The 24,123-nt window shown below is 35.6% G+C and overlaps 9 non-coding genes across 9 annotated transcripts; all 9 read left to right on the forward strand.

The window, feature by feature from the left end:
* Positions 1–377: 377 nt before the first annotated feature.
* On the forward strand, positions 378–449 carry Trnaq-cug (transfer RNA glutamine (anticodon CUG)). The gene has a single exon. It is a non-coding gene; the product is annotated as a tRNA-Gln (tRNA).
* A 1,144-nt stretch (positions 450–1,593) lies between these two features.
* On the forward strand, positions 1,594–1,665 carry Trnaq-uug (transfer RNA glutamine (anticodon UUG)). Its single transcript has one exon. It is a non-coding gene; the product is annotated as a tRNA-Gln (tRNA).
* Positions 1,666–6,269: 4,604 nt separating this feature from the next.
* On the forward strand, positions 6,270–6,341 carry Trnaq-uug (transfer RNA glutamine (anticodon UUG)). The gene has a single exon. It is a non-coding gene; the product is annotated as a tRNA-Gln (tRNA).
* A 2,202-nt stretch (positions 6,342–8,543) lies between these two features.
* Positions 8,544–8,615, forward strand: Trnaq-cug (transfer RNA glutamine (anticodon CUG)). Its single transcript has one exon. It is a non-coding gene; the product is annotated as a tRNA-Gln (tRNA).
* A 1,156-nt stretch (positions 8,616–9,771) lies between these two features.
* Trnaq-uug (transfer RNA glutamine (anticodon UUG)) lies at positions 9,772–9,843 on the forward strand. The gene has a single exon. It is a non-coding gene; the product is annotated as a tRNA-Gln (tRNA).
* Positions 9,844–14,443: 4,600 nt separating this feature from the next.
* Trnaq-uug (transfer RNA glutamine (anticodon UUG)) lies at positions 14,444–14,515 on the forward strand. The gene has a single exon. It is a non-coding gene; the product is annotated as a tRNA-Gln (tRNA).
* A 2,100-nt stretch (positions 14,516–16,615) lies between these two features.
* Positions 16,616–16,687, forward strand: Trnaq-cug (transfer RNA glutamine (anticodon CUG)). The gene has a single exon. It is a non-coding gene; the product is annotated as a tRNA-Gln (tRNA).
* Positions 16,688–17,835: 1,148 nt separating this feature from the next.
* Trnaq-uug (transfer RNA glutamine (anticodon UUG)) lies at positions 17,836–17,907 on the forward strand. Its single transcript has one exon. It is a non-coding gene; the product is annotated as a tRNA-Gln (tRNA).
* A 4,596-nt stretch (positions 17,908–22,503) lies between these two features.
* On the forward strand, positions 22,504–22,575 carry Trnaq-uug (transfer RNA glutamine (anticodon UUG)). The gene has a single exon. It is a non-coding gene; the product is annotated as a tRNA-Gln (tRNA).
* Positions 22,576–24,123: the final 1,548 nt, after the last annotated feature.

Genomic DNA, 24,123 nt, shown 5'->3' on the forward strand with positions numbered 1-24,123 from the left:
TATATATATATATATATATAGATATATATATATAGATATATATATATATATATATATATATATATATATATATATATATATATATATATATATATATATATATATATATATATATATATATATATATATATATATATATATATATATATATATATATATATATATATATACATATTCATCTGTATGTGTGTGTTTGTTTGTGTGTATTACAGGAGTGTAACGTTTTATCAATAAAGTAAGACGAAATCTCTGACAACATGAATGCACCTTATCGGTAATATAAATGAACACAAGGGAGTCCAACGGTAAGCTGATATAATACTGATATATTACTACCTCCTAACATGTTTTTGGAATATGACCCTGTATCATCGATAGGTTCCATGGTGTAATGGTTAGCACTCTGGACTCTGAATCCAGCAATCTGAGTTCAAATCTCGGTTGAACCTAAGTTTATCTTTTTAATCCTAAAAATACCTTTTCTTAAAGTTTTATGTCGAACAGAAGACAAATGTACAATAGTAGAAGCGAGTATGAGAGGATACATTGTATGTAGCTATTTAACGACATACAGTATTGCTTGGAAATGGGTTAGTGCGAAATATGAATCTAGTTTCGCAATAGAGTTGCAACCTAGTGCTCCTTGCTGACAATTCAATAATTCGCACTTAAAAAGGGCAATCTCGCAAATTCTTTGCAACTACATTACCATTTGAAAACAAAGATATCTTGTAATTTCGACTTTGATTTATTAATTGCAATTAAAGAATTGCGCAACGTAAACACATTTCCTTTATGTCTTGATATTGGCTCCGGACCGTTACCTCTTTCTCACTTTTCTAGGCGAGGAGTCAATTACACTGCACTATATGTGTTTCATTATCAATATATGCATATATTAGTCGATATCGATTTTAAATAGCGAATCCCTTTTCTATAATGTGACCTCTACCATGACAACACTGATACTGACCAGCACTCGATACCTTAGAAACTGTATTCGTACACATTTATTATAAATGTCACTAATGTGCAAAGTGTTAAGAGGTACACTTTACGATCACATTGTTGTTATACAAATATGATCTATTTCTTTTATAGTTGTTCTCTCTCTCTCTCTCTCTCTCTCTCTCTCTCTCTCTCTCTCTCTCTCTCCCCCACTCTGTGCATTCCAATTTAATGCGTTATGGACACGGATTCAAAGCATAAACCTTCTTGCTGGGAACATTTTATATTGCGGACACCAAAAGTTGGTGTCCACAGGGTACTCACCGCTAAATTATTCCTCTGATTCACGTATATGATGGTGATAGGAAAAGAACAAACCTGCGTTGTAAAGCGTTTCCCGCCAAATGTGTGTATATTTATTTTTACTTTTCCATTCAGCAGCCAGTGTGTGCGAACCCGTCATACACATACATATTGCGGTTTGCGCATGTCCTTGCCATTGGATACTGGAATAGCTCTCTTCCTATTGAGTATTATCGCCTCGCTCCTACTACCTCATGCACATGTTTTAGCAAAACTGTAAAGAATACGCATATACTACAACCTACTAATAAGTTTTGAGAAGATGACCCGTTGTAACCTATAGGTTCCATGGTGTAATGGTTAGCACTCTGGACTTTGAATCCAGCAATCCGAGTTCAAATCTCGGTGGAACCTAGGTTTTTTATTTTTATTCAAATACTTTTCTCAAAGTTTCATGTGGAACAGGAGGCGAATGTACAGAAGAAGAAGAAGCGACTTACAGCCCCTTACTTACAACTCAGTAATTCGTACTTACAACTATATATTATCTAAATCCTCTTCAACTACATTACGATTTTTGCACTTAGAAATTTTGTAATTACGACTTTGTTTTCTTAATTGTTCACTTATCGTCAAAGGACAAGGATAACCTAGAAATTGAAAGCTTGCGTTGTCGAACCGCTCCAGTGGCCTAGTGGTTAGAGCGCCCGCCTCTGATGCGGGAGATCGTGAGTTTGATCCCCGGCCACATCATACCAAAGACTTACAAAAAAGGTACTAACAGCTGCCTCGCTAGTCGCACAGCATTAAGAGGTTAGTTTTAGGACTGTTCGGCCTGGTGTCAGGATAATGTGTCTGGGTGGAACATCATGCTACATGTCTGCAGCATGATGCCCCAGTGCTAGACATCACTATAAACTGCCACATTGCAGGCATCGTAGCGATATGACTGAATTTATTTTAAAGCTACGTTAAAAATCTAAATCGGACACACACGTTGTCGGAAATATGGCAGGCATATATGGAGGGGGATTACCGAAATAATTATATGCGTGTATTTCCTAATCTTCTATGATGCATTATTGTAAATGGCTGCTTGCAAATGATACTTTCATAATTCTATCAATGTATATTGTATTTTCATTGATGCAAATTGTACGTGGCAGTTTGTAAGTGCTACTTTCCTTCTGCATTATTGTAAATGACTGCTTGCAAGTGCTACATTCATAATTCTAGTCAAGAATTTTCTAATTTTCATTGATGCAAGCTGTAAATGGTTGCTTGCAAGTTTTTGGATCTACTTTCCTTCTGCGTTATTGTATCTTGCGATTTGCCGACAACTGAATTGATTCCGTAGTTTGTCGTATGACAAACGCAATGTCAGTTACTACAAACTTTGTATATTCTGTTTCTGAACTTTACAATTACATCATTCCAACTGCTGTTTTCATACAGATTTGGTCCTGCAACAATGTAAATACTAAGTTTTATCAGTATCGTCTTTGTTGTCCATCTCGTGTCTCTCTAAATTTCTAATTTTTTTCCTTTACGGCATTCATTTTATGTCGATAACTCTTTCACTCCCCTTTTTTAAGGTGCACGTTAGCAACACAGTTTTAATCGTCTCTAAAACCATATGCTTTCTCGAAGATCTAAGCGATTTATAGCACCTTACGAAAACAAAAACGCATCCACAACAACAGGGTGGTCCATCTTTTTCAACCCCAGTTTTGACGCACTGAAGTATTTACCTTCAAAGTTTAAGAAATCTACTTCTTAGTGTCATCTCTCATTACTTGGAAACATTAGTTATTTTAGCAAAGTAAGGATCAGAAATAACAATGATATATTCCCTCGTAATCTTCTTAACGAGTATTCATCGGACGAACCCTGGTTGTAAGGATTGTATTGTACGTCACCCATTTTGACGCACCTCACAGACGTCTTTCTTTTCCTGTGATAATATTGTACATAAGCTCCCGCGAAAATAAAATAATTCAGATCAACATCAATAGCACATAAAAAAGTTTATAGGTAAAATGACATTAAAAACAATTAATCATTCCTTACAGGTGTTATTATTCTTATCATGATCTTCATTTTGGAACATATTTTGCCGCAAAAAAAACCCCAAATAATCAAACTGTGGAAAATCATGTTCGTATCATGATAAAAGTATTTACTTGCGATTAGAAGTATTAGATTTAGTGTACAGTTGTTCTCAGATACTTAATTTGCATTGTTAATGTACGGAACCTTAACCTTTGAATGTATTTATATATTTATAAAAAAACAAAAACAAAAAGCAGCTTTAAAAATTTTTATTTTATTGTAATTCTTGCCATTATCAAACCAATTAAAATTAATAATTTGGTTCAAGAATTTTGCAAATATAAAGATAGGACCCTTAAGATGTAATTATTCAGCTGCTCTTTGTCATATTAAAGACTTAAGAAAGAAGCTTTAAAGATATTTTGAAATATGAATGTTGCTGTCGATGAGTGTGTTTTGGGACGGTCTTCAGCAAGTATCAACAAAAGAATAAACTCTAATGATCTTGCTCGATAATTATACAGGGTAGAATTTTACAGATCGCTGTCTTTTCATTTGGTTTTGTTCTATTTAATCGCCTACATGTATCATGGGTAGTTGAGGGTGTTTTGGGACAGTCTTTTGCTGTCCTAGGGTAGTCATGGCGTCTTTTATTTGGTGATAATTACCAATATGGGATACACTATATATTTTAAAAAACTCTCCTGATCTTACTCGATAATTATACAATCCAGGATTTTACTGATCACTGTCTTTTATAAGGTTTGATTCAATATAATGGTATACATGTATCCTGGGTAGGTGAGAGAGTTTTCGGACAGTCTTGAGATAGCCCCATTACTTTCAGGGTGACAGATAGAAAAATTAAACTATTGAATGTCTACTTCCTGCATACGTTGTTGGAAATAATCAAACATAAAATTTGCTGACAGATTTGGGGAGGCAAACAAGTGTTAAAACATTGCCTAAACTTTTAGAACACGTTTTGCTTTAATATTCTTTAAAGGAATTGGCTATGAAAAGCTTGAGGACGCATACATTATGGTCAACAAGTGTTGCTTGCTTGACTTTGTGTTAGGTAAAGAACCGAGAGTCTACCATTTTTCTATTAGATGGCTTGTCAAATGGTCAAATGCAGGAATAGGTTGCAGATGTGCCTTAGATATCTTCTGATTGGGATTTCCTACCATTTGACAAGTGTAAGATGAGCTAAGGTACTGAAAAACATCACTTTAATTTTCAGCAAATAAAAACGATTCAGGATCTTGTGATAAGTCTTACTGACACCAAATGACCAGCTTAAGGGGTTTTATGGGCTATACTATGCATGTCCTGTCCATATGCCTTCGGAACAACACTTTCACCAGCAGGTGCATCGGTTGCCGCCATTTTCTCATAATGAACCCATTTTTCACAAAGTAATAAACTGGTACTTGTGTGGCTTTAATTTTTAAAACCGAGACTTGTGTCTTCTCTGAGGAATACTACTTGGTGGCCTATAACTCACATTAAACTGACTTGCATACTTATAAAGTAGCTGTTACTTTCTGCTCAGATATCTTACAACTGCAGTCAGAAATTGGCTAGTGGTTTCTATTATTCTGTGAAGAAACTAACTTACTTGTGAATCTCTCTCTCTCTCTCTCTCTCTCTCTCTCTCTCTCTCTCTCTCTCTCTCTTTGCTGAGTGATTAAGACATTTAAATTATGGAATATACCTTGTCCATTGTTCGAAGGCACAATTACATTAGGGAAAGAGGCCAAATGTAGAATTTCATCTCAGGTTCATAAATAAAATAGTTTTGTGAGGGTCAATGTATCAGATATAACTAATTAGCAAATAAAATATAAACATTTTCATGGGTTTTTGCTCATAGCAAGAGCAAGGAACTTATTTTATTGCCCGCAAAATAAATTCTCCGAAAAGTGAGCATTTTTGTACAGTGTATATATATTGAATACAGATCCAACTCAAGGGTTCTACGTATGAGAGCAGGGAAGACATCCGAAAAGCCATATGGACGTCATAGAAAAATCAAGAAAAAGTATCCAAACATCTATATGTCGCGTGGTGGATAGCTTATCAAAGGGTTAGAGGCCAGAATGGGTGTCCGGGGACCCATAGGTTATTGAATGAGACAAAAGACCCTTTTCCGTACTACTAGTGGATTTCATAGAAGAAATATAAAAAACTATGTATAAGAGAATATTGTTTACAGATGATTAGTATGTATTACTAGGTGAAATTGGGAAACTACACTAAAGACTCACATCTCTCAGTTACATGTAACATTGTTTAATTTTATCTAAATTCTAATAATGAACATGTATCTACACTTCTCAGATGTGGATCGATACCATTATCATAATCAGTTAATTTAGAGCCACATTCAGCGTTTTCTTTGATGTTTCTTTTACAAAAGTTAATCAGAATGTACTTTATACCTTAAACAACAAAGGTACTTCATTTGCCTTCTAAAAATTGAATAAGAATATTCCCAGTCGGGTTACAGTTCTTTTCATATTTAGTGTCAATATAATTACAACTCGTGACGTGTTCCCACTGCATAGTTACACTTCCTGTATACATAAGATAAGGCAACTATGTACACTGATAGATACAAGCCTGGGGCAATCTGATTAAATTCAAATCTCCTCTGTCTCACGTGAAGATCTGAGAGCGACCTCTAAGAGGTCATATTCTACTAATTTTGGAATTAGCCAATGGAAATGCAGCTTTCAGAAATTTTAAATTTCCAATCTTTCGGCCCACCACGACGATCTTTAGCACACCGCACAGTCTCCGAAAGGCGAAGGTGTAAGACTTCATCTGGTTGGCTGGTAAAATTAGCGATTTTGCTAATAACATAAGTCATCAGAACATGGCCCCTAAATGGCCGCTGTCAGAACTTGGCGTAGAACAGTGGAGACACTTTTTACAAGTGTCTTGTCGAAACATGCTACAATGGTTCCATGGTGTAATGGTTAGCACTCTGGACTTTGAATCCAGCGATCCGAGTTCAAATCTCGGTGGAACCTTGAATATTATTTTAAGTTCTTTCTTATTTACATTAATTTAAAGACTTTATTTTATTTTCGTAAATCCTAATGCGAAAGATGAGGTGGGTGTATGCAAATTGAAGCGAATATGATCCCTATGTGTGTCTATTTCGTCATACAACATAGTTTGAAAACCGGTTAGTTCAACAAAGTATGAATAAATTGTCACAATTGTTGAGTTACAAATTAAAAATAAAACAAGCTCGATGCTAAAATGAAGTATGACAATTTCTTCATATTGTCGGAGGATCATCAGCTCTGTCTCTATGTAAGTGTCAGTTAATCGCTGTACATGGTTGTTTGTTCATACATATATAGACCTTTCCATAGCCCTTGGATTTTTCAAAGAAATTTCCGTACGCCCTTGGATTTTTCAACGACCTCACCATACGTCATTGGATTTTTCAACGACCTTTCCATATTTCCTCGGATTTTTCAAGTCTTCGCAGTAATTTACAAAAAATGTTTAATTTTGTTCGCTGAAAATGTCTCCGAAACAACAAATAAACCCTGATCTATTCGGACTACCTCGACAGTTTCTACGAAGATAATGACTGTACGATTGACCTAGAGCTTACGAATGAAAAAGTAGTTAGATGCATTCGCAATTTTTCGGACAATCCTTCTTTCGCAAACAGGTGAGGTGATCCGACTGCAGTTATCGGCATATATTCCAAGGTGTGATCAATAGGATTGACCTCGAAATTGAGAATTTAAAAGGCGCGGCCTGCTGGTTATCACGTGATCTTTTGCCATTACGGTACCGATATCGCCCAGCGTTCCATACTGTAAGGATAATGATATCGATATCAGATGCCGGTGGGCCGGATTGTTTTTCAATCTGAGGAGACTACAGCCGAAGACGAAGTTAAAGGAAATTATTGTTTTGGTTACCAAGAGGATACCATCACCGTGAATGGCCAAACCCACCTGGCAGTGGACAAGATCACCTGTCTTGGCAGTAGCAGTCGCGTGCAGTCCAAAGCGATGATGAGACAAATGCCAGAATTGCCAAAGCAAGAGTGGCCTGTGGCATCTCACGAGCAAATGTGTTCAGTCCACAAAACTCACGGTACTAATTCAGTTCCCATAGTAAACCTATGTAAACACCATGATATTTAAAATTCAACAACTTAAAGATTGTGAGTGCTCATAATCAAACCTACATTTATAAGTATAGATGAAACCTATATTTATCGGTATAGATGAAATCTGGATGTCAGCTTTTGTGCAGATGAAAGGATATGAGCCGCGGCATTTTCTGGACCAGTATGTGTTTGAAACATGTGCTTTCAATTCCGCACCAAAGAGTCAGGTGCGAATTTTAGTAATGAGTGTTCCAAACTCAAGACGGTAAAAGGACTTAAATTCCATCAATAAAATAATGTCATTTTCAATGGGCTTCCTAAAGAAACTCATCTGGATATGATTTCAAGACAGAGTCCCAGACTCTGAGGTTTTCACGTAGACAGGAATATAGAAGAAATATCGCCTTGATGGTTAAATGATGACATATTTAGAACTTTAAAATCTCGGGAAAAACATACTATATCATTATTTATATATAGAGTATTGATCTGCCTAAATTTAGCCTGATAGTCATAAGTGAACTTTATAACTTGATTTTAAATTAGCCAGCATAATTTCATTTCATTTAATCACTTTAAGATATTTCAATGTATCTTACTAATTTAATATACATTCCACTCGAACGTAATAGTACTAATCTTTTAGGCATTTCACTTTTAATCTTCATATACACTTTTATTATTTTCATATATATATATATATATATATATATATATATATATATATATATATATATATATATATATATATATATATATATATATATATATATATATATATATATATATATATATATATATATATATATATATATATATATATATATATATATATATATATATATATATATATATATATATATATATATATATATATATATATATACATATTCATCTGTATGTGTGTGTTTGTTTGTGTGTATTACAGGAGTGTAACGTTTTATCAATAAAGTAAGACGAAATCTCTGACAACATGAATGCACCTTATCGGTAATATAAATGAACACAAGGGAGTCCAACGGTAAGCTGATATAATACTGATATATTACTACCTCCTAACATGTTTTTGGAATATGACCCTGTATCATCGATAGGTTCCATGGTGTAATGGTTAGCACTCTGGACTCTGAATCCAGCAATCTGAGTTCAAATCTCGGTTGAACCTAAGTTTATCTTTTTAATCCTAAAAATACCTTTTCTTAAAGTTTTATGTCGAACAGAAGACAAATGTACAATAGTAGAAGCGAGTATGAGAGGATACATTGTATGTAGCTATTTAACGACATACAGTATTGCTTGGAAATGGGTTAGTGCGAAATATGAATCTAGTTTCGCAATAGAGTTGCAACCTAGTGCTCCTTGCTGACAATTCAATAATTCGCACTTAAAAAGGGCAATCTCGCAAATTCTTTGCAACTACATTACCATTTGAAAACAAAGATATCTTGTAATTTCGACTTTGATTTATTAATTGCAATTAAAGAATTGCGCAACGTAAACACATTTCCTTTATGTCTTGATATTGGCTCCGGACCGTTACCTCTTTCTCACTTTTCTAGGCGAGGAGTCAATTACACTGCACTATATGTGTTTCATTATCAATATATGCATATATTAGTCGATATCGATTTTAAATAGCGAATCCCTTTTCTATAATGTGACCTCTACCATGACAACACTGATACTGACCAGCACTCGATACCTTAGAAACTGTATTCGTACACATTTATTATAAATGTCACTAATGTGCAAAGTGTTAAGAGGTACACTTTACGATCACATTGTTGTTATACAAATATGATCTATTTCTTTTATAGTTGTTCTCTCTCTCTCTCTCTCTCTCTCTCTCTCTCTCTCTCTCTCTCTCTCTCTCTCTCTCTCTCTCCCACTCTGTGCATTCCAATTTAATGCGTTATGGACACGGATTCAAAGCATAAACCTTCTTGCTGGGAACATTTTATATTGCGGACACCAAAAGTTGGTGTCCACAGGGTACTCACCGCTAAATTATTCCTCTGATTCACGTATATGATGGTGATAGGAAAAGAACAAACCTGCGTTGTAAAGCGTTTCCCGCCAAATGTGTGTATATTTATTTTTACTTTTCCATTCAGCAGCCAGTGTGTGCGAACCCGTCATACACATACATATTGCGGTTTGCGCATGTCCTTGCCATTGGATACTGGAATAGCTCTCTTCCTATTGAGTATTATCGCCTCGCTCCTACTACCTCATGCACATGTTTTAGCAAAACTGTAAAGAATACGCATATACTACAACCTACTAATAAGTTTTGAGAAGATGACCCGTTGTAACCTATAGGTTCCATGGTGTAATGGTTAGCACTCTGGACTTTGAATCCAGCAATCCGAGTTCAAATCTCGGTGGAACCTAGGTTTTTTATTTTTATTCAAATACTTTTCTCAAAGTTTCATGTGGAACAGGAGGCGAATGTACAGAAGAAGAAGAAGCGACTTACAGCCCCTTACTTACAACTCAGTAATTCGTACTTACAACTATATATTATCTAAATCCTCTTCAACTACATTACGATTTTTGCACTTAGAAATTTTGTAATTACGACTTTGTTTTCTTAATTGTTCACTTATCGTCAAAGGACAAGGATAACCTAGAAATTGAAAGCTTGCGTTGTCGAACCGCTCCAGTGGCCTAGTGGTTAGAGCGCCCGCCTCTGATGCGGGAGATCGTGAGTTTGATCCCCGGCCACATCATACCAAAGACTTACAAAAAAGGTACTAACAGCTGCCTCGCTAGTCGCACAGCATTAAGAGGTTAGTTTTAGGACTGTTCGGCCTGGTGTCAGGATAATGTGTCTGGGTGGAACATCATGCTACATGTCTGCAGCATGATGCCCCAGTGCTAGACATCACTATAAACTGCCACATTGCAGGCATCGTAGCGATATGACTGAATTTATTTTAAAGCTACGTTAAAAATCTAAATCGGACACACACGTTGTCGGAAATATGGCAGGCATATATGGAGGGGGATTACCGAAATAATTATATGCGTGTATTTCCTAATCTTCTATGATGCATTATTGTAAATGGCTGCTTGCAAATGATACTTTCATAATTCTATCAATGTATATTGTATTTTCATTGATGCAAATTGTACGTGGCAGTTTGTAAGTGCTACTTTCCTTCTGCATTATTGTAAATGACTGCTTGCAAGTGCTACATTCATAATTCTAGTCAAGAATTTTCTAATTTTCATTGATGCAAGCTGTAAATGGTTGCTTGCAAGTTTTTGGATCTACTTTCCTTCTGCGTTATTGTATCTTGCGATTTGCCGACAACTGAATTGATTCCGTAGTTTGTCGTATGACAAACGCAATGTCAGTTACTACAAACTTTGTATATTCTGTTTCTGAACTTTACAATTACATCATTCCAACTGCTGTTTTCATACAGATTTGGTCCTGCAACAATGTAAATACTAAGTTTTATCAGTATCGTCTTTGTTGTCCATCTCGTGTCTCTCTAAATTTCTAATTTTTTTCCTTTACGGCATTCATTTTATGTCGATAACTCTTTCACTCCCCTTTTTTAAGGTGTACGTTAGCAACACAGTTTTAATCGTCTCTAAAACCATATGCTTTCTCGAAGATCTAAGCGATTTATAGCACCTTACGAAAACAAAAACGCATCCACAACAACAGGGTGGTCCATCTTTTTCAACCCCAGTTTTGACGCACTGAAGTATTTACCTTCAAAGTTTAAGAAATCTACTTCTTAGTGTCATCTCTCATTACTTGGAAACATTAGTTATTTTAGCAAAGTAAGGATCAGAAATAACAATGATATATTCCCTCGTAATCTTCTTAACGAGTATTCATCGGACGAACCCTGGTTGTAAGGATTGTATTGTACGTCACCCATTTTGACGCACCTCACAGACGTCTTTCTTTTCCTGTGATAATATTGTACATAAGCTCCCGCGAAAATAAAATAATTCAGATCAACATCAATAGCACATAAAAAAGTTTATAGGTAAAATGACATTAAAAACAATTAATCATTCCTTACAGGTGTTATTATTCTTATCATGATCTTCATTTTGGAACATATTTTGCCGCAAAAAAAACCCCAAATAATCAAACTGTGGAAAATCATGTTCGTATCATGATAAAAGTATTTACTTGCGATTAGAAGTATTAGATTTAGTGTACAGTTGTTCTCAGATACTTAATTTGCATTGTTAATGTACGGAACCTTAACCTTTGAATGTATTTATATATTTATAAAAAAACAAAAACAAAAAGCAGCTTTAAAAATTTTTATTTTATTGTAATTCTTGCCATTATCAAACCAATTAAAATTAATAATTTGGTTCAAGAATTTTGCAAATATAAAGATAGGACCCTTAAGATGTAATTATTCAGCTGCTCTTTGTCATATTAAAGACTTAAGAAAGAAGCTTTAAAGATATTTTGAAATATGAATGTTGCTGTCGATGAGTGTGTTTTGGGACGGTCTTCAGCAAGTATCAACAAAAGAATAAACTCTAATGATCTTGCTCGATAATTATACAGGGTAGAATTTTACAGATCGCTGTCTTTTCATTTGGTTTTGTTCTATTTAATCGCCTACATGTATCATGGGTAGTTGAGGGTGTTTTGGGACAGTCTTTTGCTGTCCTAGGGTAGTCATGGCGTCTTTTATTTGGTGATAATTACCAATATGGGATACACTATATATTTTAAAAAACTCTCCTGATCTTACTCGATAATTATACAATCCAGGATTTTACTGATCACTGTCTTTTATAAGGTTTGATTCAATATAATGGTATACATGTATCCTGGGTAGGTGAGAGAGTTTTCGGACAGTCTTGAGATAGCCCCATTACTTTCAGGGTGACAGATAGAAAAATTAAACTATTGAATGTCTACTTCCTGCATACGTTGTTGGAAATAATCAAACATAAAATTTGCTGACAGATTTGGGGAGGCAAACAAGTGTTAAAACATTGCCTAAACTTTTAGAACACGTTTTGCTTTAATATTCTTTAAAGGAATTGGCTATGAAAAGCTTGAGGACGCATACATTATGGTCAACAAGTGTTGCTTGCTTGACTTTGTGTTAGGTAAAGAACCGAGAGTCTACCATTTTTCTATTAGATGGCTTGTCAAATGGTCAAATGCAGGAATAGGTTGCAGATGTGCCTTAGATATCTTCTGATTGGGATTTCCTACCATTTGACAAGTGTAAGATGAGCTAAGGTACTGAAAAACATCACTTTAATTTTCAGCAAATAAAAACGATTCAGGATCTTGTGATAAGTCTTACTGACACCAAATGACCAGCTTAAGGGGTTTTATGGGCTATACTATGCATGTCCTGTCCATATGCCTTCGGAACAACACTTTCACCAGCAGGTGCATCGGTTGCCGCCATTTTCTCATAATGAACCCATTTTTCACAAAGTAATAAACTGGTACTTGTGTGGCTTTAATTTTTAAAACCGAGACTTGTGTCTTCTCTGAGGAATACTACTTGGTGGCCTATAACTCACATTAAACTGACTTGCATACTTATAAAGTAGCTGTTACTTTCTGCTCAGATATCTTACAACTGCAGTCAGAAATTGGCTAGTGGTTTCTATTATTCTGTGAAGAAACTAACTTACTTGTGAATCTCTCTCTCTCTCTCTCTCTCTCTCTCTCTCTCTCTCTCTCTCTCTTTGCTGAGTGATTAAGACATTTAAATTATGGAATATACCTTGTCCATTGTTCGAAGGCACAATTACATTAGGGAAAGAGGCCAAATGTAGAATTTCATCTCAGGTTCATAAATAAAATAGTTTTGTGAGGGTCAATGTATCAGATATAACTAATTAGCAAATAAAATATAAACATTTTCATGGGTTTTTGCTCATAGCAAGAGCAAGGAACTTATTTTATTGCCCGCAAAATAAATTCTCCGAAAAGTGAGCATTTTTGTACAGTGTATATATATTGAATACAGATCCAACTCAAGGGTTCTACGTATGAGAGCAGGGAAGACATCCGAAAAGCCATATGGACGTCATAGAAAAATCAAGAAAAAGTATCCAAACATCTATATGTCGCGTGGTGGATAGCTTATCAAAGGGTTAGAGGCCAGAATGGGTGTCCGGGGACCCATAGGTTATTGAATGAGACAAAAGACCCTTTTCCGTACTACTAGTGGATTTCATAGAAGAAATATAAAAAACTATGTATAAGAGAATATTGTTTACAGATGATTAGTATGTATTACTAGGTGAAATTGGGAAACTACACTAAAGACTCACATCTCTCAGTTACATGTAACATTGTTTAATTTTATCTAAATTCTAATAATGAACATGTATCTACACTTCTCAGATGTGGATCGATACCATTATCATAATCAGTTAATTTAGAGCCACATTCAGCGTTTTCTTTGATGTTTCTTTTACAAAAGTTAATCAGAATGTACTTTATACCTTAAACAACAAAGGTACTTCATTTGCCTTCTAAAAATTGAATAAGAATATTCCCAGTCGGGTTACAGTTCTTTTCATATTTAGTGTCAATATAATTACAACTCGTGACGTGTTCCCACTGCATAGTTACACTTCCTGTATACATAAGATAAGGCAACTATGTACACTGATAGATACAAGCCTGGGGCAATCTGATTAAATTCAAATCTCCTCTGTCTCACGTGAAGATCTGAGAGCGACCTCTAAGAGGTCATATTCTACTAATTTTGGAATTAGCCAATGGAAATGCAGCTTTCAGAAATTTTAAATTTCCAATCTTTCGGCCCACCACGACGATCTTTAGCACACCGCACAGTCTCCGAAAGGCGAAGGTGTAAGACTTCATCTGGTTGGCTGGTAAAATTAGCGATTTTGCTAATAACATAAGTCATCAGAACATGGCCCCTAAATGGCCGCTGTCAGAACTTGGCGTAGAACAGTGGAGACACTTTTTACAAGTGTCTTGTCGAAACATGCTACAATGGTTCCATGGTGTAATGGTTAGCACTCTGGACTTTGAATCCAGCGATCCGAGTTCAAATCTCGGTGGAACCTTGAATATTATTTTAAGTTCTTTCTTATTTACATTAATTTAAAGACTTTATTTTATTTTCGTAAATCCTAATGCGAAAGATGAGGTGGGTGTATGCAAATTGAAGCGAATATGATCCCTATGTGTGTCTATTTCGTCATACAACATAGTTTGAAAACCGGTTAGTTCAACAAAGTATGAATAAATTGTCACAATTGTTGAGTTACAAATTAAAAATAAAACAAGCTCGATGCTAAAATGAAGTATGACAATTTCTTCATATTGTCGGAGGATCATCAGCTCTGTCTCTATGTAAGTGTCAGTTAATCGCTGTACATGGTTGTTTGTTCATACATATATAGACCTTTCCATAGCCCTTGGATTTTTCAAAGAAATTTCCGTACGCCCTTGGATTTTTCAACGACCTCACCATACGTCATTGGATTTTTCAACGACCTTTCCATATTTCCTCGGATTTTTCAAGTCTTCGCAGTAATTTACAAAAAATGTTTAATTTTGTTCGCTGAAAATGTCTCCGAAACAACAAATAAACCCTGATCTATTCGGACTACCTCGACAGTTTCTACGAAGATAATGACTGTACGATTGACCTAGAGCTTACGAATGAAAAAGTAGTTAGATGCATTCGCAATTTTTCGGACAATCCTTCTTTCGCAAACAGGTGAGGTGATCCGACTGCAGTTATCGGCATATATTCCAAGGTGTGATCAATAGGATTGACCTCGAAATTGAGAATTTAAAAGGCGCGGCCTGCTGGTTATCACGTGATCTTTTGCCATTACGGTACCGATATCGCCCAGCGTTCCATACTGTAAGGATAATGATATCGATATCAGATGCCGGTGGGCCGGATTGTTTTTCAATCTGAGGAGACTACAGCCGAAGACGAAGTTAAAGGAAATTATTGTTTTGGTTACCAAGAGGATACCATCACCGTGAATGGCCAAACCCACCTGGCAGTGGACAAGATCACCTGTCTTGGCAGTAGCAGTCGCGTGCAGTCCAAAGCGATGATGAGACAAATGCCAGAATTGCCAAAGCAAGAGTGGCCTGTGGCATCTCACGAGCAAATGTGTTCAGTCCACAAAACTCACGGTACTAATTCAGTTCCCATAGTAAACCTATGTAAACACCATGATATTTAAAATTCAACAACTTAAAGATTGTGAGTGCTCATAATCAAACCTACATTTATAAGTATAGATGAAACCTATATTTATCGGTATAGATGAAATCTGGATGTCAGCTTTTGTGCAGATGAAAGGATATGAGCCGCGGCATTTTCTGGACCAGTATGTGTTTGAAACATGTGCTTTCAATTCCGCACCAAAGAGTCAGGTGCGAATTTTAGTAATGAGTGTTCCAAACTCAAGACGGTAAAAGGACTTAAATTCCATCAATAAAATAATGTCATTTTCAATGGGCTTCCTAAAGAAACTCATCTGGATATGATTTCAAGACAGAGTCCCAGACTCTGAGGTTTTCACGTAGACAGGAATATAGAAGAAATATCGCCTTGATGGTTAAATGATGACATATTTAGAACTTTAAAATCTCGGGAAAAACATACTATATCATTATTTATATATAGAGTATTGATCTGCCTAAATTTAGCCTGATAGTCATAAGTGAACTTTATAACTTGATTTTAAATTAGCCAGCATAATTTCATTTTATTTAATCACTTTAAGATATTTCAATGTATCTTACTAATTTAATATACATTCCACTCGAACGTAATAGTACTAATCTTTTAGGCATTTCACTTTTAATCTTCATATACACTTTTATTATTTTCATATATATATATATATATATATATATATATATATATATATATATATATATATATATATATATATATATATATATATATATATATATATATATATATACATATTCATCTGTGTGTGTGTGTTTGTTTGTGTGTATTACAGGAGTGTAACGTTTTATCAATAAAGTAAGACGAAATCTCTGACAACATGAATGCACCTTATCGGTAATATAAATGAACACAAGGGAGTCCAACGGTAAGCTGATATAATACTGATATATTACTACCTCCTAACATGTTTTTGGAATATGACCCTGTATCATCGATAGGTTCCATGGTGTAATGGTTAGCACTCTGGACTCTGAATCCAGCAATCTGAGTTCAAATCTCGGTTGAACCTAAGTTTATCTTTTTAATCCTAAAAATACCTTTTCTTAAAGTTTTATGTCGAACAGAAGACAAATGTACAATAGTAGAAGCGAGTATGAGAGGATACATTGTATGTAGCTATTTAACGACATACAGTATTGCTTGGAAATGGGTTAGTGCGAAATATGAATCTAGTTTCGCAATAGAGTTGCAACCTAGTGCTCCTTGCTGACAATTCAATAATTCGCACTTAAAAAGGGCAATCTCGCAAATTCTTTGCAACTACATTACCATTTGAAAACAAAGATATCTTGTAATTTCGACTTTGATTTATTAATTGCAATTAAAGAATTGCGCAACGTAAACACATTTCCTTTATGTCTTGATATTGGCTCCGGACCGTTACCTCTTTCTCACTTTTCTAGGCGAGGAGTCAATTACACTGCACTATATGTGTTTCATTATCAATATATGCATATATTAGTCGATATCGATTTTAAATAGCGAATCCCTTTTCTATAATGTGACCTCTACCATGACAACACTGATACTGACCAGCACTCGATACCTTAGAAACTGTATTCGTACACATTTATTATAAATGTCACTAATGTGCAAAGTGTTAAAAGGTACACTTTACGATCACATTGTTGTTATACAAATATGATCTATTTCTTTTATAGTTGTTCTCTCTCTCTCTCTCTCTCTCTCTCTCTCTCTCTCTCTCTCTCTCTCTCTCCCCCCCACTCTGTGCATTCCAATTTAATGCGTTATGGACACGGATTCAAAGCATAAACCTTCTTGCTGGGAACATTTTATATTGCGGACACCAAAAGTTGGTGTCCACAGGGTACTCACCGCTAAATTATTCCTCTGATTCACGTATATGATGGTGATAGGAAAAGAACAAACCTGCGTTGTAAAGCGTTTCCCGCCAAATGTGTGTATATTTATTTTTACTTTTCCATTCAGCAGCCAGTGTGTGCGAACCCGTCATACACATACATATTGCGGTTTGCGCATGTCCTTGCCATTGGATACTGGAATAGCTCTCTTCCTATTGAGTATTATCGCCTCGCTCCTACTACCTCATGCACATGTTTTAGCAAAACTGTAAAGAATACGCATATACTACAACCTACTAATAAGTTTTGAGAAGATGACCCGTTGTAACCTATAGGTTCCATGGTGTAATGGTTAGCACTCTGGACTTTGAATCCAGCAATCCGAGTTCAAATCTCGGTGGAACCTAGGTTTTTTATTTTTATTCAAATACTTTTCTCAAAGTTTCATGTGGAACAGGAGGCGAATGTACAGAAGAAGAAGAAGCGACTTACAGCCCCTTACTTACAACTCAGTAATTCGTACTTACAACTATATATTATCTAAATCCTCTTCAACTACAATACGATTTTTGCACTTAGAAATTTTGTAATTACGACTTTGTTTTCTTAATTGTTCACTTATCGTCAAAGGACAAGGATAACCTAGAAATTAAAAGCTTGCGTTGTCGAACCGCTCCAGTGGCCTAGTGGTTAGAGCGCCCGCCTCTGATGCGGGAGATCGTGAGTTTGATCCCCGGCCACATCATACCAAAGACTTACAAAAAAGGTACTAACAGCTGCCTCGCTAGTCGCACAGCATTAAGAGGTTAGTTTTAGGACTGTTCGGCCTGGTGTCAGGATAATGTGTCTGGGTGGAACATCATGCTACATGTCTGCAGCATGATGCCCCAGTGCTAGACATCACTATAAACTGCCACATTGCAGGCATCGTAGCGATATGACTGAATTTATTTTAAAGCTACGTTAAAAATCTAAATCGGACACACACGTTGTCGGAAATATGGCAGGCATATATGGAGGGCGATTACCGAAATAATTATATGCGTGTATTTCCTAATCTTCTATGATGCATTATTGTAAATGGCTGCTTGCAAATGATACTTTCATAATTCTATCAATGTATATTGTATTTTCATTGATGCAAATTGTACGTGGCAGTTTGTAAGTGCTACTTTCCTTCTGCATTATTGTAAATGACTGCTTGCAAGTGCTACATTCATAATTCTAGTCAAGAATTTTCTAATTTTCATTGATGCAAGCTGTAAATGGTTGCTTGCAAGTTTTTCGATCTACTTTCCTTCTGCGTTATTGTATCTTGCGATTTGCCGACAACTGAATTGATTCCGTAGTTTGTCGTATGACAAACGCAATGTCAGTTACTACAAACTTTGTATATTCTGTTTTTGAACTTTACAATTACATCATTCCAACTGCTGTTTTCATACAGATTTGGTCCTGCAACAATGTAAATACTAAGTTTTATCAGTATCGTCTTTGTTGTCCATCTCGTGTCTCTCTAAATTTCTAATTTTTTTTCCTTTACGGCATTCATTTTATGTCGATAACTCTTTCACTCCCCTTTTTTAAGGTGTACGTTAGCAACACAGTTTTAATCGTCTCTAAAACCATATGCTTTCTCGAAGATCTAAGCGATTTATAGCACCTTACGAAAACAAAAACGCATCCACAACAACAGGGTGGTCCATCTTTTTCAACCCCAGTTTTGACGCACTGAAGTATTTACCTTCAAAGTTTAAGAAATCTACTTCTTAGTGTCATCTCTCATTACTTGGAAACATTAGTTATTTTAGCAAAGTAAGGATCAGAAATAACAATGATATATTCCCTCGTAATCTTCTTAACGAGTATTCATCGGACGAACCCTGGTTGTAAGGATTGTATTGTACGTCACCCATTTTGACGCACCTCACAGACGTCTTTCTTTTCCTGTGATAATATTGTACATAAGCTCCCGCGAAAATAAAATAATTCAGATCAACATCAATAGCACATAAAAAAGTTTATAGGTAAAATGACATTAAAAACAATTAATCATTCCTTACAGGTGTTATTATTCTTATCATGATCTTCATTTTGGAACATATTTTGCCGCAAAAAAAAACCCAAATAATCAAACTGTGGAAAATCATGTTCGTATCATGATAAAAGTATTTACTTGCGATTAGAATTATTAGATTTAGTGTACAGTTGTTCTCAAATACTTAATTTGCATTGTTAATGTACGGAACCTTAACCTTTGAATGTATTTATATATATAAAAAACAAAAACAAAAAACAGCTTTAAAAATTTTTATTTTATTGTAATTCTTGCCATTATCAAACCAATTAAAATTAATAATTTGGTTCAAGAATTTTGCAAATATAAAGATAGGACCCTTAAGATGTAATTATTCAGCTGCTCTTTGTCATATTAAAGATTTTAGAAAGAAGCTTTAAAGATATTTTGAAATATGAATGTTGCTGTCGATGAGTGTGTTTTGGGACAGTCTTCAGCAAGTATCAACAAAAGAATAAACTCTAATGATCTTGCTCGATAATTATACAGGGTAGAATTTTACAGATCGCTGTCTTTTCATTTGGTTTTGTTCTATTTAATCGCCTACATGTATCATGGGTAGTTGAGGGTGTTTTGGGACAGTCTTTTGCTGTCCTAGGGTAGTCATGGCGTCTTTTATTTGGTGATAATTACCAATATGGGATACACTATATATTTTAAAAAACTCTCCTGATCTTACTCGATAATTATACAATCCAGGATTTTACTGATCACTGTCTTTTATAAGGTTTGATTCAATATAATGGTATACATGTATCCTGGGTAGGTGAGAGAGTTTTCGGACAGTCTTGAGATAGCCCCATTACTTTCAGGGTGACAGATAGAAAAATTAAACTATTGAATGTCTACTTCCTGCATACGTTGTTGGAAATAATCAAACATAAAATTTGCTGACAGATTTGGGGAGGCAAACAAGTGTTAAAACATTGCCTAAACTTTTAGAACACGTTTTGCTTTAATATTCTTTAAAGGAATTGGCTATGAAAAGCTTGAGGACGCATACATTATGGTCAACAAGTGTTGCTTGCTTGACTTTGTGTTAGGTAAAGAACCGAGAGTCTACCATTTTTCTATTAGATGGCTTGTCAAATGGTCAAATGCAGGAATAGGTTGCAGATGTGCCTTAGATATCTTCTGATTGGGATTTCCTACCATTTGACAAGTGTAAGATGAGCTAAGGTACTGAAAAACATCACTTTAATTTTCAGCAAATAAAAACGATTCAGGATCTTGTGATAAGTCTTACTGACACCAAATGACCAGCTTAAGGGGTTTTATGGGCTATACTATGCATGTCCTGTCCATATGCCTTCGGAACAACACTTTCACCAGCAGGTGCATCGGTTGCCGCCATTTTCTCATAATGAACCCATTTTTCACAAAGTAATAAACTGGTACTTGTGTGGCTTTAATTTTTAAAACCGAGACTTGTGTCTTCTCTGAGGAATACTACTTGGTGGCCTATAACTCACATTAAACTGACTTGCATACTTATAAAGTAGCTGTTACTTTCTGCTCAGATATCTTACAACTGCAGTCAGAAATTGGCTAGTGGTTTCTATTATTCTGTGAAGAAACTAACTTACTTGTGAATCTCTCTCTCTCTCTCTCTCTCTCTCTCTCTCTCTCTCTCTCTCTTTGCTGAGTGATTAAGACATTTAAATTATGGAATATACCTTGTCCATTGTTCGAAGGCACAATTACATTAGGGAAAGAGGCCAAATGTAGAATTTCATCTCAGGTTCATAAATAAAATAGTTTTGTGAGGGTCAATGTATCAGATATAACTAATTAGCAAATAAAATATAAACATTTTCATGGGTTTTTGCTCATAGCAAGAGCAAGGAACTTATTTTATTGCCCGCAAAATAAATTCTCCGAAAAGTGAGCATTTTTGTACAGTGTATATATATTGAATACAGATCCAACTCAAGGGTTCTACGTATGAGAGCAGGGAAGACATCCGAAAAGCCATATGGACGTCATAGAAAAATCAAGAAAAAGTATCCAAACATCTATATGTCGCGTGGTGGATAGCTTATCAAAGGGTTAGAGGCCAGAATGGGTGTCCGGGGACCCATAGGTTATTGAATGAGACAAAAGACCCTTTTCCGTACTACTAGTGGATTTCATAGAAGAAATATAAAAAACTATGTATAAGAGAATATTGTTTACAGATGATTAGTATGTATTACTAGGTGAAATTGGGAAACTACACTAAAGACTCACATCTCTCAGTTACATGTAACATTGTTTAATTTTATCTAAATTCTAATAATGAACATGTATCTACACTTCTCAGATGTGGATCGATACCATTATCATAATCAGTTAATTTAGAGCCACATTCAGCGTTTTCTTTGATGTTTCTTTTACAAAAGTTAATCAGAATGTACTTTATACCTTAAACAACAAAGGTACTTCATTTGCCTTCTAAAAATTGAATAAGAATATTCCCAGTCGGGTTACAGTTCTTTTCATATTTAGTGTCAATATAATTACAACTCGTGACGTGTTCCCACTGCATAGTTACACTTCCTGTATACATAAGATAAGGCAACTATGTACACTGATAGATACAAGCCTGGGGCAATCTGATTAAATTCAAATCTCCTCTGTCTCACGTGAAGATCTGAGAGCGACCTCTAAGAGGTCATATTCTACTAATTTTGGAATTAGCCAATGGAAATGCAGCTTTCAGAAATTTTAAATTTCCAATCTTTCGGCCCACCACGACGATCTTTAGCACACCGCACAGTCTCCGAAAGGCGAAGGTGTAAGACTTCATCTGGTTGGCTGGTAAAATTAGCGATTTTGCTAATAACATAAGTCATCAGAACATGGCCCCTAAATGGCCGCTGTCAGAACTTGGCGTAGAACAGTGGAGACACTTTTTACAAGTGTCTTGTCGAAACATGCTACAATGGTTCCATGGTGTAATGGTTAGCACTCTGGACTTTGAATCCAGCGATCCGAGTTCAAATCTCGGTGGAACCTTGAATATTATTTTAAGTTCTTTCTTATTTACATTAATTTAAAGACTTTATTTTATTTTCGTAAATCCTAATGCGAAAGATGAGGTGGGTGTATGCAAATTGAAGCGAATATGATCCCTATGTGTGTCTATTTCGTCATACAACATAGTTTGAAAACCGGTTAGTTCAACAAAGTATGAATAAATTGTCACAATTGTTGAGTTACAAATTAAAAATAAAACAAGCTCGATGCTAAAATGAAGTATGACAATTTCTTCATATTGTCGGAGGATCATCAGCTCTGTCTCTGTGTAAGTGTCAGTTAATCGCTGTACATGGTTGTTTGTTCATACATATATAGACCTTTCCATAGCCCTTGGATTTTTCAAAGAAATTTCCGTACGCCCTTGGATTTTTCAACGACCTCACCATACGTCATTGGATTTTTCAACGACCTTTCCATATTTCCTCGGATTTTTCAAGTCTTCGCAGTAATTTACAAAAAATGTTTAATTTTGTTCGCTGAAAATGTCTCCGAAACAACAAATAAACCCTGATCTATTCGGACTACCTCGACAGTTTCTACGAAGATAATGACTGTACGATTGACCTAGAGCTTACGAATGAAAAAGTAGTTAGATGCATTCGCAATTTTTCGGACAATCCTTCTTTCGCAAACAGGTGAGGTGATCCGACTGCAGTTATCGGCATATATTCCAAGGTGTGATCAATAGGATTGACCTCGAAATTGAGAATTTAAAAGGCGCGGCCTGCTGGTTATCACGTGATCTTTTGCCATTACGGTACCGATATCGCCCAGCGCTCCATACTGTAAGGATAATGATATCGATATCAGATGCCGGTGGGCCGGATTGGTTTTCAATCTGAGGAGACTACAGCCGAAGACGAAGTTAAAGGAAATTATTGTTTTGGTTACCAAGAGGATACCATCACCGTGAATGGCCAAACCCACCTGGCAGTGGACAAGATCACCTGTCTTGGCAGTAGCAGTCGCGTGCAGTCCAAAGCGATGATGAGACAAATGCCAGAATTGCCAAAGCAAGAGTGGCCTGTGGCATCTCACGAGCAAATGTGTTCAGTCCACAAAACTCACGGTACTAATTCAGTTCCCATAGTAAACCTATGTAAACACCATGATATTTAAAATTCAACAACTTAAAGATTGTGAGTGCTCATAATCAAACCTACATTTATAAGTATAGATGAAACCTATATTTATCGGTATAGATGAAATCTGGATGTCAGCTTTTGTGCAGATGAAAGGATATGAGCCGCGGCATTTTCTGGACCAGTATGTGTTTGAAACATGTGCTTTCAATTCCGCACCAAAGAGTCAGGTGCGAATTTTAGTAATGAGTGTTCCAAACTCAAGACGGTAAAAGGACTTAAATTCCATCAATAAAATAATGTCATTTTCAATGGGCTTCCTAAAGAAACTCATCTGGATATGATTTCAAGACAGAGTCCCAGACTCTGAGGTTTTCACGTAGACAGGAATATAGAAGAAATATCGCCTTGATGGTTAAATGATGACATATTTAGAACTTTA

The sequence above is a fragment of the Sinohyriopsis cumingii genome, chromosome 17, assembly GCF_028554795.1.
Source record: "Sinohyriopsis cumingii isolate HCF-2022 chromosome 17, ASM2855479v2, whole genome shotgun sequence".
Classification (NCBI taxonomy): Eukaryota; Metazoa; Mollusca; class Bivalvia; order Unionida; family Unionidae; genus Sinohyriopsis; species Sinohyriopsis cumingii.